Raw genomic sequence first — 14,641 nt, 5'->3', positions numbered from 1 at the left:
ATCTCCAACATGCTCCAAGATGTCATTTGGCCCCTGAATATCACAAATATGGTCAACAGAATTATCGGAACCAAAAGTGATAGAAAGTTCAAACATGGCTCAGAACGGCGTATAACGTCATAATATTACGTTTTGGGCACATTTTGTTTTTTATCTCCAACATGCTCCAAGATGACATTTGGCCCCTGAATATCACATATATGGTCAACAGAATTACCGGAACCAAAAGTGATAGAAAGTTCAAACATGGCTCAGAATGGCGTATAACGTCATAATATCACGTTTTGGGCACATATTGTTTTTTATCTCCAACATGCTCCAACATGTCATTTAGCGCCTGAATATCACAAATATGGTCAACAGAATTATCGGAACCAAAAGTGATAGAAAGTTCAAACATGGTTCAGAACGGCGTATAACATCATAATATCACGTTTTGGGCACATTTTATTTTTTATCTCCAACATGCTCCAAGATGACATTTGGCCCCTGAATATCACATATATGGTCAACAGAATTAAAGGAACCAAAAGTGATAGAAAGTTCAAACATGGCTCAGAACGGCGTATAACGTCATAATATCACGTTTTGGGCACATTTTATTTTTTATCTCCAACATGCTCCAAGATGACATTTGGCCCCTGAATATCACATATATGGTCAATAGAATTACCGGAACCAAAAGTGATAGAAAGTTCAAACATGGCTCTGAACGGCGTATAACGTCATAATATCACGTTTTGGGCACATTTTGTTTTTTATCTCCAACATGCTCCAAGATGACATTTGGCCCCTGAATATCACATATATGGTCAACAGAATTACCAGAACTAAAAGTGATAGAAAGTTCAAACATGGCTCAGAACGGCGTATAACGTCATAATATCACGTTTTGGGCGCATTTTGTTTTTTATCTCCAACATGCTCCAAGATGACATTTGGCCCCTGAATATCACATATATGGTCAACAGAATTATCGGAACCAAAAGTGATAGAAAGTTCAAACATGGCTCAGAACGGCGTATAACGTCATAATATCACGTTTTGGGCGCATTTTGTTATTTATCTCCAACATGCTCCAAGATGACATTTGGCCCCTGAATATATCACATGTATGGTCAACAGAATTACCGGAACCAAAAGTGATAGAAAGTTCAAACATGGCTCAGAACGGCGTATAACGTCATAATATCACGTTTTGGGCACATATTGTTTTTTATCTCCAACATGCTCCAACATGTCATTTGGCGCCTGAATATCACAAATATGGTCAACAGAATTATCGGAACCAGAAGTGATAGAAAGTTCAAACATGCCTCAGAACGGCGTATAACGTCATAATATCATGTTTTGGGCGCATTTTGTTTTTTATCTCCAACATGCTCCAAGATGTCATTTGGCGCCTGAATATCACAAATATGGTCAACAGAATTATCGGAACCAAAAGTGATAGAAAGTTCAAACATGTCTCAGAACGGCGTATAACGTCATAATATCATGTTTTGGGCGCATTTTGTTTTTTATCTCCAACATGCTCCAAGATGTCATTTGGCCCCTGAATATCACAAATATGGTCAACAGAATTATCGGAACCAAAAGTGATAGAAAGTTCAAACATGGCTCAGAACGGCGTATAACGTCATAATATTACGTTTTGGGCACCTTTTGTTTTTTATCTCCAACATGCTCCAAGATGACATTTGGCCCCTGAATATCACATATATGGTCAACAGAATTATCGGAACCAAAAGTGATAGAAAGTTCAAACATGGCTCAGAACGGCGTATAACGTCATAATATCACGTTTTGGGCACATTTTATTTTTTATCTCCAACATGCTCCAAGATGACATTTGGCCCCTGAATATCACATATATGGTCAATAGAATTACCGGAACCAAAAGTGATAGAAAGTTCAAACATGGCTCTGAACGGCGTATAACGTCATAATATCACGTTTTGGGCACATTTTGTTTTTTATCTCCAACATGCTCCAAGATGACATTTGGCCCCTGAATATCACATATATGGTCAACAGAATTACCAGAACTAAAAGTGATAGAAAGTCCAAACATGGCTCAGAACGGCGTATATCGTCATAATATCACGTTTTGGGCGCATTTTGTTTTTTATCTCCAACATGCTCCAACATGTCATTTGGCGCCTGAATATCACAAATATGGTCAACAGAATCATCGGAACCAAAAGTGATAGAAAGTTCAAACATGTCTCAGAACGGCGTATAACATCATAATATCACGTTTTGGGCGCATTTTGCTTTTTATCTCCAACATGCTCCAATACGATATTTGGCCCCTGAATATCACTAATATGGTCAACAGTATTATCGGAACCAAAAGTGATAGAAAGTTCAAACATGGCTCAGAACGGCGTATAACGTCATAATATCACGTTTTGGGCACATATTGTTTTTTATCTCCAACATGCTCCAACATGTCATTTGGCGCCTGAATATCACAAATATGGTCAACAGAATTATCGGAACCAAAAGTGATATAAAGTTCAAACACGGCTCAGAACGGCGTATAACGTCATAATATCACGTTTTGGGCGCATTTTGTTATTTATCTCCAACATGCTCCAAGATGACATTTGGCCCCTGAATATATCACATGTATGGTCAACAGAATTACCGGAACCAAAAGTGATAGAAAGTTCAAACATGGCTCAGAACGGCGTATAACGTCATAATATCACGTTTTGGGCACATATTGTTTTTTATCTCCAACATGCTCCAACATGTCATTTGGCGCCTGAATATCACAAATATGGTCAACAGAATTATCGGAACCAGAAGTGATAGAAAGTTCAAACATGCCTCAGAACGGCGTATAACGTCATAATATCATGTTTTGGGCGCATTTTGTTTTTTATCTCCAACATGCTCCAAGATGTCATTTGGCGCCTGAATATCACAAATATGGTCAACAGAATTATCGGAACCAAAAGTGATAGAAAGTTCAAACATGTCTCAGAACGGCGTATAACGTCATAATATCATGTTTTGGGCGCATTTTGTTTTTTATCTCCAACATGCTCCAAGATGTCATTTGGCCCCTGAATATCACAAATATGGTCAACAGAATTATCGGAACCAAAAGTGATAGAAAGTTCAAACATGGCTCAGAACGGCGTATAACGTCATAATATTACGTTTTGGGCACCTTTTGTTTTTTATCTCCAACATGCTCCAAGATGACATTTGGCCCCTGAATATCACATATATGGTCAACAGAATTATCGGAACCAAAAGTGATAGAAAGTTCAAACATGGCTCAGAACGGCGTATAACGTCATAATATCACGTTTTGGGCACATTTTATTTTTTATCTCCAACATGCTCCAAGATGACATTTGGCCCCTGAATATCACATATATGGTCAATAGAATTACCGGAACCAAAAGTGATAGAAAGTTCAAACATGGCTCTGAACGGCGTATAACGTCATAATATCACGTTTTGGGCACATTTTGTTTTTTATCTCCAACATGCTCCAAGATGACATTTGGCCCCTGAATATCACATATATGGTCAACAGAATTACCAGAACTAAAAGTGATAGAAAGTCCAAACATGGCTCAGAACGGCGTATATCGTCATAATATCACGTTTTGGGCGCATTTTGTTTTTTATCTCCAACATGCTCCAAGATGTCATTTGGCGCCTGAATATCACAAATATGGTCAACAGAATTATCGGAACCAAAAGTGATAGAAAGTTCAAACATGGCTCAGAACGGCGTATAACGTCATAATATCACGTTTTGGGCACATTTTGTTTTTTATCTCCAACATGCTCCAAGATGACATTTGGCCCCTGAATATCACATATATGGTCAACAGAATTATCGGAACCAAAAGTGATAGAAAGTTCAAACATGGCTCAGAAGGGCGTATAACGTCATAATATCACGTTTTGGGCGCATTTTGTTTTTTATCTCCAACATGCTCCAAGATGACATTTGGCCCCTGAATATATCACATGTATGGTCAACAGAATTACCGGAACCAAAAGTGATAGAAAGTTCAAACATGGCTCAGAACGGCGTATAAAGTCATAATATCACGTTTTGGGCACATTTTGTTTTTTATCTCCAACATGCTCCAATACGATATTTGGCCCCTGAATATCACAAATATGGTCAACAGAATTATCGGAACCAAAAGTGATAGAAAGTTCAAACATGGCTCAGAACGGCGTATAACGTCATAATATCACGTTTTGGGCACATTTTGTTTTTTATCTCCAACATGCTCCAAGATGACATTTGGCCCCTGAATATCACATATATGGTCAACAGAATTATCGGAACCAAAAGTGATAGAAAGTTCAAACATGGCTCAGAAGGGCGTATAACGTCATAATATCACGTTTTGGGCGCATTTTGTTTTTTATCTCCAACATGCTCCAAGATGACATTTGGCCCCTGAATATATCACATGTATGGTCAACAGAATTACCGGAACCAAAAGTGATAGAAAGTTCAAACATGGCTCAGAACGGCGTATAAAGTCATAATATCACGTTTTGGGCACATTTTGTTTTTTATCTCCAACATGCTCCAATACGATATTTGGCCCCTGAATATCACAAATATGGTCAACAGAATTATCGGAACCAAAAGTGATAGAAAGTTCAAACATGGCTCAGAACGGCGTATAACGTCATAATATCACGTTTTGGGCACATTTTGTTTTTTATCTCCAACATGCTCCAAGATGACATTTGGCCCCTGAATATCACATATATGGTCAACAGAATTACCGGAACCAAAAGTGATAGAAAGTTGAAACATGGCTCAGAACGGCGTATAACGTCATAATATCATGTTTTGGGCGCATTTTGCTTTTTATCTCCAACATGCTCCAATACGATATTTGGCCCCTGAATATCACAAATATGGTCAACAGAATTATCGGAACCAAAAGTGATAGAAAGTTCAAACATGGCTCAGAACGGCGTATAACGTCATAATATCACGTTTTGGGCACATATTGTTTTTTATCTCCAACATGCTCCAACATGTCATTTGGCGCCTGAATATCACAAATATGGTCAACAGAATTATCGGAACCAAAAGTGATATAAAGTTCAAACACGGCTCAGAACGGCGTATAACGTCATAATATCACGTTTTGGGCACATATTGTTTTTTATCTCCAACATGCTCCAACATGTCATTTGGCGCCTGAATATCACAAATATGGTCAACAGAATCATCGGAACCAAAAGTGATAGAAAGTTCAAACATGTCTCAGAACGGCGTATAACATCATAATATCACGTTTTGGGCGCATTTTGCTTTTTATCTCCAACATGCTCCAATACGATATTTGGCCCCTGAATATCACTAATATGGTCAACAGTATTATCGGAACCAAAAGTGATAGAAAGTTCAAACATGGCTCAGAACGGCGTATAACGTCATAATATCACGTTTTGGGCACATATTGTTTTTTATCTCCAACATGCTCCAACATGTCATTTGGCGCCTGAATATCACAAATATGGTCAACAGAATTATCGGAACCAAAAGTGATATAAAGTTCAAACACGGCTCAGAACGGCGTATAACGTCATAATATCACGTTTTGGGCACATTTTGTTTTTTATCTCCAACATGCTCCAATATGTCATTTGGCGCCTGAATATCACATATATGGTCAACAGAATCATCGGAACCAAAAGTGATAGAAAGTTCAAACATGTCTCAGAACGGCGTATAACGTCATAATGTCACGTTTTGGGCACATTTTGTTTTTTATCTCCAACATGCTCCAAGATGACATTTGGCCCCTGAATATCACATATATGGTCAACAGAATTACCGGAACCAAAAGTGATAGAAAGTTCAAACATGGCTCAGAACGGCGTATAACGTCATAATATCACGTTTTGGGCCCATTTTGTTTTTTATCTCCAATATGCTCCAATATGTCATTTGGCGCCTGAATATCACATATATGGTCAACAGAATCATCGGAACCAAAAGTGATAGAAAGTTCAAACATGTCTCAGAACGGCGTATAACATCATAATATCACGTTTTGGGCGCATTTTGCTTTTTATCTCCAACATGCTCCAATACGATATTTGGCCCCTGAATATCACTAATATGGTCAACAGAATTATCGGAACCAAAAGTGATAGAAAGTTCAAACATGGCTCAGAACGGCGTATAACGTCATAATATCACGTTTTGGGCACATTTTGTTTTTTATCTCCAACATGCTCCAAGATGACATTTGGCCCCTGAATATCACATATATGGTCAACAGAATTACCGGAACCAAAAGTGATAGAAAGTTCAAACATGGCTCAGAACGGCGTATAACGTCATAATATCACGGTTTGGGCGCATTTTGTTTTTTATCTGAAGCATGCTCCAATATGTCATTTGGCGCCTGAATATCACATATATGGTCAACAGAATCATCGGAACCAAAAGTGATAGAAAGTTCAAACATGTCTCAGAACGGCGTATAACATCATAATATCACGTTTTGGGCGCATTTTGCTTTTTATCTCCAACATGCTCCAATACGATATTTGGCCCCTGAATATCACTAATATGGTCAACAGAATTATCGGAACCAAAAGTGATAGAAAGTTCAAACATGGCTCAGAACGGCGTATAACGTCATAATATCACGTTTTGGGCACATATTGTTTTTTATCTCCAACATGCTCCAACATGTCATTTGGCGCCTGAATATCACAAATATGGTCAACAGAATTATCGGAACCAAAAGTGATATAAAGTTCAAACACGGCTCAGAACGGCGTATAACGTCATAATATCACGTTTTGGGCACATTTTGTTTTTTATCTCCAACATGCTCCAATATGTCATTTGGCGCCTGAATATCACATATATGGTCAACAGAATCATCGGAACCAAAAGTGATAGAAAGTTCAAACATGTCTCAGAACGGCGTATAACGTCATAATGTCACGTTTTGGGCACATTTTGTTTTTTATCTCCAACATGCTCCAAGATGACATTTGGCCCCTGAATATCACATATATGGTCAACAGAATTACCGGAACCAAAAGTGATAGAAAGTTCAAACATGGCTCAGAACGGCGTATAACGTCATAATATCACGTTTTGGGCCCATTTTGTTTTTTATCTCCAATATGCTCCAATATGTCATTTGGCGCCTGAATATCACATATATGGTCAACAGAATCATCGGAACCAAAAGTGATAGAAAGTTCAAACATGTCTCAGAACGGCGTATAACATCATAATATCACGTTTTGGGCGCATTTTGCTTTTTATCTCCAACATGCTCCAATACGATATTTGGCCCCTGAATATCACTAATATGGTCAACAGAATTATCGGAACCAAAAGTGATAGAAAGTTCAAACATGGCTCAGAACGGCGTATAACGTCATAATATCACGTTTTGGGCACATTTTGTTTTTTATCTCCAACATGCTCCAAGATGACATTTGGCCCCTGAATATCACATATATGGTCAACAGAATTACCGGAACCAAAAGTGATAGAAAGTTCAAACAATGCTCAGAACGGCGTATAACGTCATAATATCACGGTTTGGGCGCATTTTGTTTTTTATCTGAAGCATGCTCCAATATGTCATTTGGCGCCTGAATATCACATATATGGTCAACAGAATCATCGGAACCAAAAGTGATAGAAAGTTCAAACATGTCTCAGAACGGCGTATAACGTCATAATATCACGTTTTGGGCGCATTTTGCTTTTTATCTCCAACATGCTCCAATACGATATTTGGCCCCTGAATATCACAAATATGGTCAACAGAATTATCGGAACCAAAAGTGATAGAAAGTTCAAACATGGCTCAGAACGGCGTATAACGTCATAATATCACGTTTTGGGCCCATTTTGTTTCTTATCTCAAACATGCTCCAATATGTCATTTGGCGCCTGAATATCACATATATGGTCAACAGAATTACCGGAACAAAAAGTGATAGAAAGTTCAAACATGTCTCAGAACGGCGTATAACGTCATAATATCACGTTTTGGGCGCATTTTGCTTTTTATCTCCAACATGCTCCAATACGATATTTGGCCCCTGAATATCACATATATGGTCAACAGAATTACCGGAACCAAAAGTGATAGAAAGTTCAAACATGGCTCAGAACGGCGTATAACGTCATAATATCATGTTTTGGGCGCATTTTGCTTTTTATCTCCAACATGCTCCAATACGATATTTGGCCCCTGAATATCACAAATATGGTCAACAGAATTATCGGAACCAAAAGTGATAGATAGTTCAAACATGGCTCAGAACGGCGTATAACGTCATAATATCAGGTTTTGGGCACATTTTGTTTTTTATCCCCAACATGCTCCAATACGATATTTGGCTCCTGAATATCACAAATATGGTCAACAGAATTATCGGAACCAAAAGTGATAGAAAGTTCAAACATGGCTCAGAACGGCGTATATCGTCATAATACCACGTTTTGGGCACATTTTGTTTTTTATCTCCAACATGCTCCAATATGTCATTTGGCGCCTGAATATCACAAATATGTTCAACAGAATTATCGGAACCAAAAGTGATAGAAAGTTCAAACATGGCTCAGAACGGCGTATAACGTCATAATATCACGTTTTGGGCGCATTTTGTTTTTTATCTCCAACATGCTCCAAGATGTCATTTGGCGCCTGAATATCACATATATGGTCAACAGAATTACCGGAACCAAAAGTGATAGAAAGTTGAAACATGGCTCAGAACGGCGTATAACGTCATAATATCATGTTTTGGGCGCATTTTGCTTTTTATCTCCAACATGCTCCAATACGATATTTGGCCCCTGAATATCACAAATATGGTCAACAGAATTATCGGAACCAAAAGTGATAGAAAGTTCAAACATGGCTCAGAACGGCGTATAACGTCATAATATCACGTTTTGGGCACATATTGTTTTTTATCTCCAACATGCTCCAACATGTCATTTGGCGCCTGAATATCACAAATATGGTCAACAGAATCATCGGAACCAAAAGTGATAGAAAGTTCAAACATGTCTCAGAACGGCGTATAACATCATAATATCACGTTTTGGGCGCATTTTGCTTTTTATCTCCAACATGCTCCAATACGATATTTGGCCCCTGAATATCACTAATATGGTCAACAGAATTATCGGAACCAAAAGTGATAGAAAGTTCAAACATGGCTCAGAACGGCGTATAACGTCATAATATCACGTTTTGGGCACATTTTGTTTTTTATCTCCAACATGCTCCAAGATGACATTTGGCCCCTGAATATCACATATATGGTCAACAGAATTACCGGAACCAAAAGTGATAGAAAGTTCAAACATGGCTCAGAACGGCGTATAACGTCATAATATCACGTTTTGGGCGCATTTTGTTTTTTATCTGAAGCATGCTCCAATATGTCATTTGGCGCCTGAATATCACATATATGGTCAACAGAATCATCGGAACCAAAAGTGATAGAAAGTTCAAACATGTCTCAGAACGGCGTATAACGTCATAATATCACGTTTTGGGCGCATTTTGCTTTTTATCTCCAACATGCTCCAATACGATATTTGGCCCCTGAATATCACAAATATGGTCAACAGAATTATCGGAACCAAAAGTGATAGAAAGTTCAAACATGGCTCAGAACGGCGTATAACGTCATAATATCACGTTTTGGGCCCATTTTGTTTCTTATCTCAAACATGCTCCAATATGTCATTTGGCGCCTGAATATCACATATATGGTCAACAGAATTACCGGAACAAAAAGTGATAGAAAGTTCAAACATGTCTCAGAACGGCGTATAACGTCATAATATCACGTTTTGGGCGCATTTTGCTTTTTATCTCCAACATGCTCCAATACGATATTTGGCCCCTGAATATCACAAATATGGTCAACAGAATTATCGGAACCAAAAGTGATAGATAGTTCAAACATGGCTCAGAACGGCGTATAACGTCATAATATCAGGTTTTGGGCACATTTTGTTTTTTATCCCCAACATGCTCCAATACGATATTTGGCTCCTGAATATCACAAATATGGTCAACAGAATTATCGGAACCAAAAGTGATAGAAAGTTCAAACATGGCTCAGAACGGCGTATATCGTCATAATATCACGTTTTGGGCACATTTTGTTTTTTATCTCCAACATGCTCCAATATGTCATTTGGCGCCTGAATATCACAAATATGTTCAACAGAATTATCGGAACCAAAAGTGATAGAAAGTTCAAACATGGCTCAGAACGGCGTATAACGTCATAATATCACGTTTTGGGCACATTTTGTTTTTTATCTCCAACATGCTCCAAGATGACATTTGGCCCCTGAATATCACATATATGGTCAACAGAATTATCGGAACCAAAAGTGATAGAAAGTTCAAACATGGCTCAGAAGGGCGTATAACGTCATAATATCACGTTTTGGGCGCATTTTGTTTTTTATCTCCAACATGCTCCAAGATGACATTTGGCCCCTGAATATATCACATGTATGGTCAACAGAATTACCGGAACCAAAAGTGATAGAAAGTTCAAACATGGCTCAGAACGGCGTATAAAGTCATAATATCACGTTTTGGGCACATTTTGTTTTTTATCTCCAACATGCTCCAATACGATATTTGGCCCCTGAATATCACAAATATGGTCAACAGAATTATCGGAACCAAAAGTGATAGAAAGTTCAAACATGGCTCAGAACGGCGTATAACGTCATAATATCACGTTTTGGGCACATTTTATTTTTTATCTCCAACATGCTCCAAGATGACATTTGGCCCCTGAATATCACATATATGGTCAACAGAATTAAAGGAACCAAAAGTGATAGAAAGTTCAAACATGGCTCAGAACGGCGTATAACGTCATAATATCACGTTTTGGGCACATTTTGTTTTTTATCTCCAACATGCTCCAAGATGACATTTGGCCCCTGAATATCACATATATGGTCAACAGAATTACCGGAACCAAAAGTGATAGAAAGTTGAAACATGGCTCAGAACGGCGTATAACGTCATAATATCATGTTTTGGGCGCATTTTGCTTTTTATCTCCAACATGCTCCAATACGATATTTGGCCCCTGAATATCACAAATATGGTCAACAGAATTATCGGAACCAAAAGTGATAGAAAGTTCAAACATGGCTCAGAACGGCGTATAACGTCATAATATCACGTTTTGGGCACATATTGTTTTTTATCTCCAACATGCTCCAACATGTCATTTGGCGCCTGAATATCACAAATATGGTCAACAGAATTATCGGAACCAAAAGTGATATAAAGTTCAAACACGGCTCAGAACGGCGTATAACGTCATAATATCACGTTTTGGGCACATATTGTTTTTTATCTCCAACATGCTCCAACATGTCATTTGGCGCCTGAATATCACAAATATGGTCAACAGAATCATCGGAACCAAAAGTGATAGAAAGTTCAAACATGTCTCAGAACGGCGTATAACATCATAATATCACGTTTTGGGCGCATTTTGCTTTTTATCTCCAACATGCTCCAATACGATATTTGGCCCCTGAATATCACTAATATGGTCAACAGAATTATCGGAACCAAAAGTGATAGAAAGTTCAAACATGGCTCAGAACGGCGTATAACGTCATAATATCACGTTTTGGGCACATATTGTTTTTTATCTCCAACATGCTCCAACATGTCATTTGGCGCCTGAATATCACAAATATGGTCAACAGAATTATCGGAACCAAAAGTGATATAAAGTTCAAACACGGCTCAGAACGGCGTATAACGTCATAATATCACGTTTTGGGCACATTTTGTTTTTTATCTCCAACATGCTCCAATATGTCATTTGGCGCCTGAATATCACATATATGGTCAACAGAATCATCGGAACCAAAAGTGATAGAAAGTTCAAACATGTCTCAGAACGGCGTATAACGTCATAATGTCACGTTTTGGGCACATTTTGTTTTTTATCTCCAACATGCTCCAAGATGACATTTGGCCCCTGAATATCACATATATGGTCAACAGAATTACCGGAACCAAAAGTGATAGAAAGTTCAAACATGGCTCAGAACGGCGTATAACGTCATAATATCACGTTTTGGGCCCATTTTGTTTTTTATCTCCAATATGCTCCAATATGTCATTTGGCGCCTGAATATCACATATATGGTCAACAGAATCATCGGAACCAAAAGTGATAGAAAGTTCAAACATGTCTCAGAACGGCGTATAACATCATAATATCACGTTTTGGGCGCATTTTGCTTTTTATCTCCAACATGCTCCAATACGATATTTGGCCCCTGAATATCACTAATATGGTCAACAGAATTATCGGAACCAAAAGTGATAGAAAGTTCAAACATGGCTCAGAACGGCGTATAACGTCATAATATCACGTTTTGGGCACATTTTGTTTTTTATCTCCAACATGCTCCAAGATGACATTTGGCCCCTGAATATCACATATATGGTCAACAGAATTACCGGAACCAAAAGTGATAGAAAGTTCAAACATGGCTCAGAACGGCGTATAACGTCATAATATCACGGTTTGGGCGCATTTTGTTTTTTATCTGAAGCATGCTCCAATATGTCATTTGGCGCCTGAATATCACATATATGGTCAACAGAATCATCGGAACCAAAAGTGATAGAAAGTTCAAACATGTCTCAGAACGGCGTATAACATCATAATATCACGTTTTGGGCGCATTTTGCTTTTTATCTCCAACATGCTCCAATACGATATTTGGCCCCTGAATATCACTAATATGGTCAACAGAATTATCGGAACCAAAAGTGATAGAAAGTTCAAACATGGCTCAGAACGGCGTATAACGTCATAATATCACGTTTTGGGCACATATTGTTTTTTATCTCCAACATGCTCCAACATGTCATTTGGCGCCTGAATATCACAAATATGGTCAACAGAATTATCGGAACCAAAAGTGATATAAAGTTCAAACACGGCTCAGAACGGCGTATAACGTCATAATATCACGTTTTGGGCACATTTTGTTTTTTATCTCCAACATGCTCCAATATGTCATTTGGCGCCTGAATATCACATATATGGTCAACAGAATCATCGGAACCAAAAGTGATAGAAAGTTCAAACATGTCTCAGAACGGCGTATAACGTCATAATGTCACGTTTTGGGCACATTTTGTTTTTTATCTCCAACATGCTCCAAGATGACATTTGGCCCCTGAATATCACATATATGGTCAACAGAATTACCGGAACCAAAAGTGATAGAAAGTTCAAACATGGCTCAGAACGGCGTATAACGTCATAATATCACGTTTTGGGCCCATTTTGTTTTTTATCTCCAATATGCTCCAATATGTCATTTGGCGCCTGAATATCACATATATGGTCAACAGAATCATCGGAACCAAAAGTGATAGAAAGTTCAAACATGTCTCAGAACGGCGTATAACATCATAATATCACGTTTTGGGCGCATTTTGCTTTTTATCTCCAACATGCTCCAATACGATATTTGGCCCCTGAATATCACTAATATGGTCAACAGAATTATCGGAACCAAAAGTGATAGAAAGTTCAAACATGGCTCAGAACGGCGTATAACGTCATAATATCACGTTTTGGGCACATTTTGTTTTTTATCTCCAACATGCTCCAAGATGACATTTGGCCCCTGAATATCACATATATGGTCAACAGAATTACCGGAACCAAAAGTGATAGAAAGTTCAAACAATGCTCAGAACGGCGTATAACGTCATAATATCACGGTTTGGGCGCATTTTGTTTTTTATCTGAAGCATGCTCCAATATGTCATTTGGCGCCTGAATATCACATATATGGTCAACAGAATCATCGGAACCAAAAGTGATAGAAAGTTCAAACATGTCTCAGAACGGCGTATAACGTCATAATATCACGTTTTGGGCGCATTTTGCTTTTTATCTCCAACATGCTCCAATACGATATTTGGCCCCTGAATATCACAAATATGGTCAACAGAATTATCGGAACCAAAAGTGATAGAAAGTTCAAACATGGCTCAGAACGGCGTATAACGTCATAATATCACGTTTTGGGCCCATTTTGTTTCTTATCTCAAACATGCTCCAATATGTCATTTGGCGCCTGAATATCACATATATGGTCAACAGAATTACCGGAACAAAAAGTGATAGAAAGTTCAAACATGTCTCAGAACGGCGTATAACGTCATAATATCACGTTTTGGGCGCATTTTGCTTTTTATCTCCAACATGCTCCAATACGATATTTGGCCCCTGAATATCACATATATGGTCAACAGAATTACCGGAACCAAAAGTGATAGAAAGTTCAAACATGGCTCAGAACGGCGTATAACGTCATAATATCATGTTTTGGGCGCATTTTGCTTTTTATCTCCAACATGCTCCAATACGATATTTGGCCCCTGAATATCACAAATATGGTCAACAGAATTATCGGAACCAAAAGTGATAGATAGTTCAAACATGGCTCAGAACGGCGTATAACGTCATAATATCAGGTTTTGGGCACATTTTGTTTTTTATCCCCAACATGCTCCAATACGATATTTGGCTCCTGAAT

This window comes from Onthophagus taurus, chromosome 7 (genome assembly GCF_036711975.1).
Source record: "Onthophagus taurus isolate NC chromosome 7, IU_Otau_3.0, whole genome shotgun sequence".
Taxonomy (NCBI): domain Eukaryota; kingdom Metazoa; phylum Arthropoda; class Insecta; order Coleoptera; family Scarabaeidae; genus Onthophagus; species Onthophagus taurus.
This window is presented reverse-complemented; position numbering follows the sequence as displayed.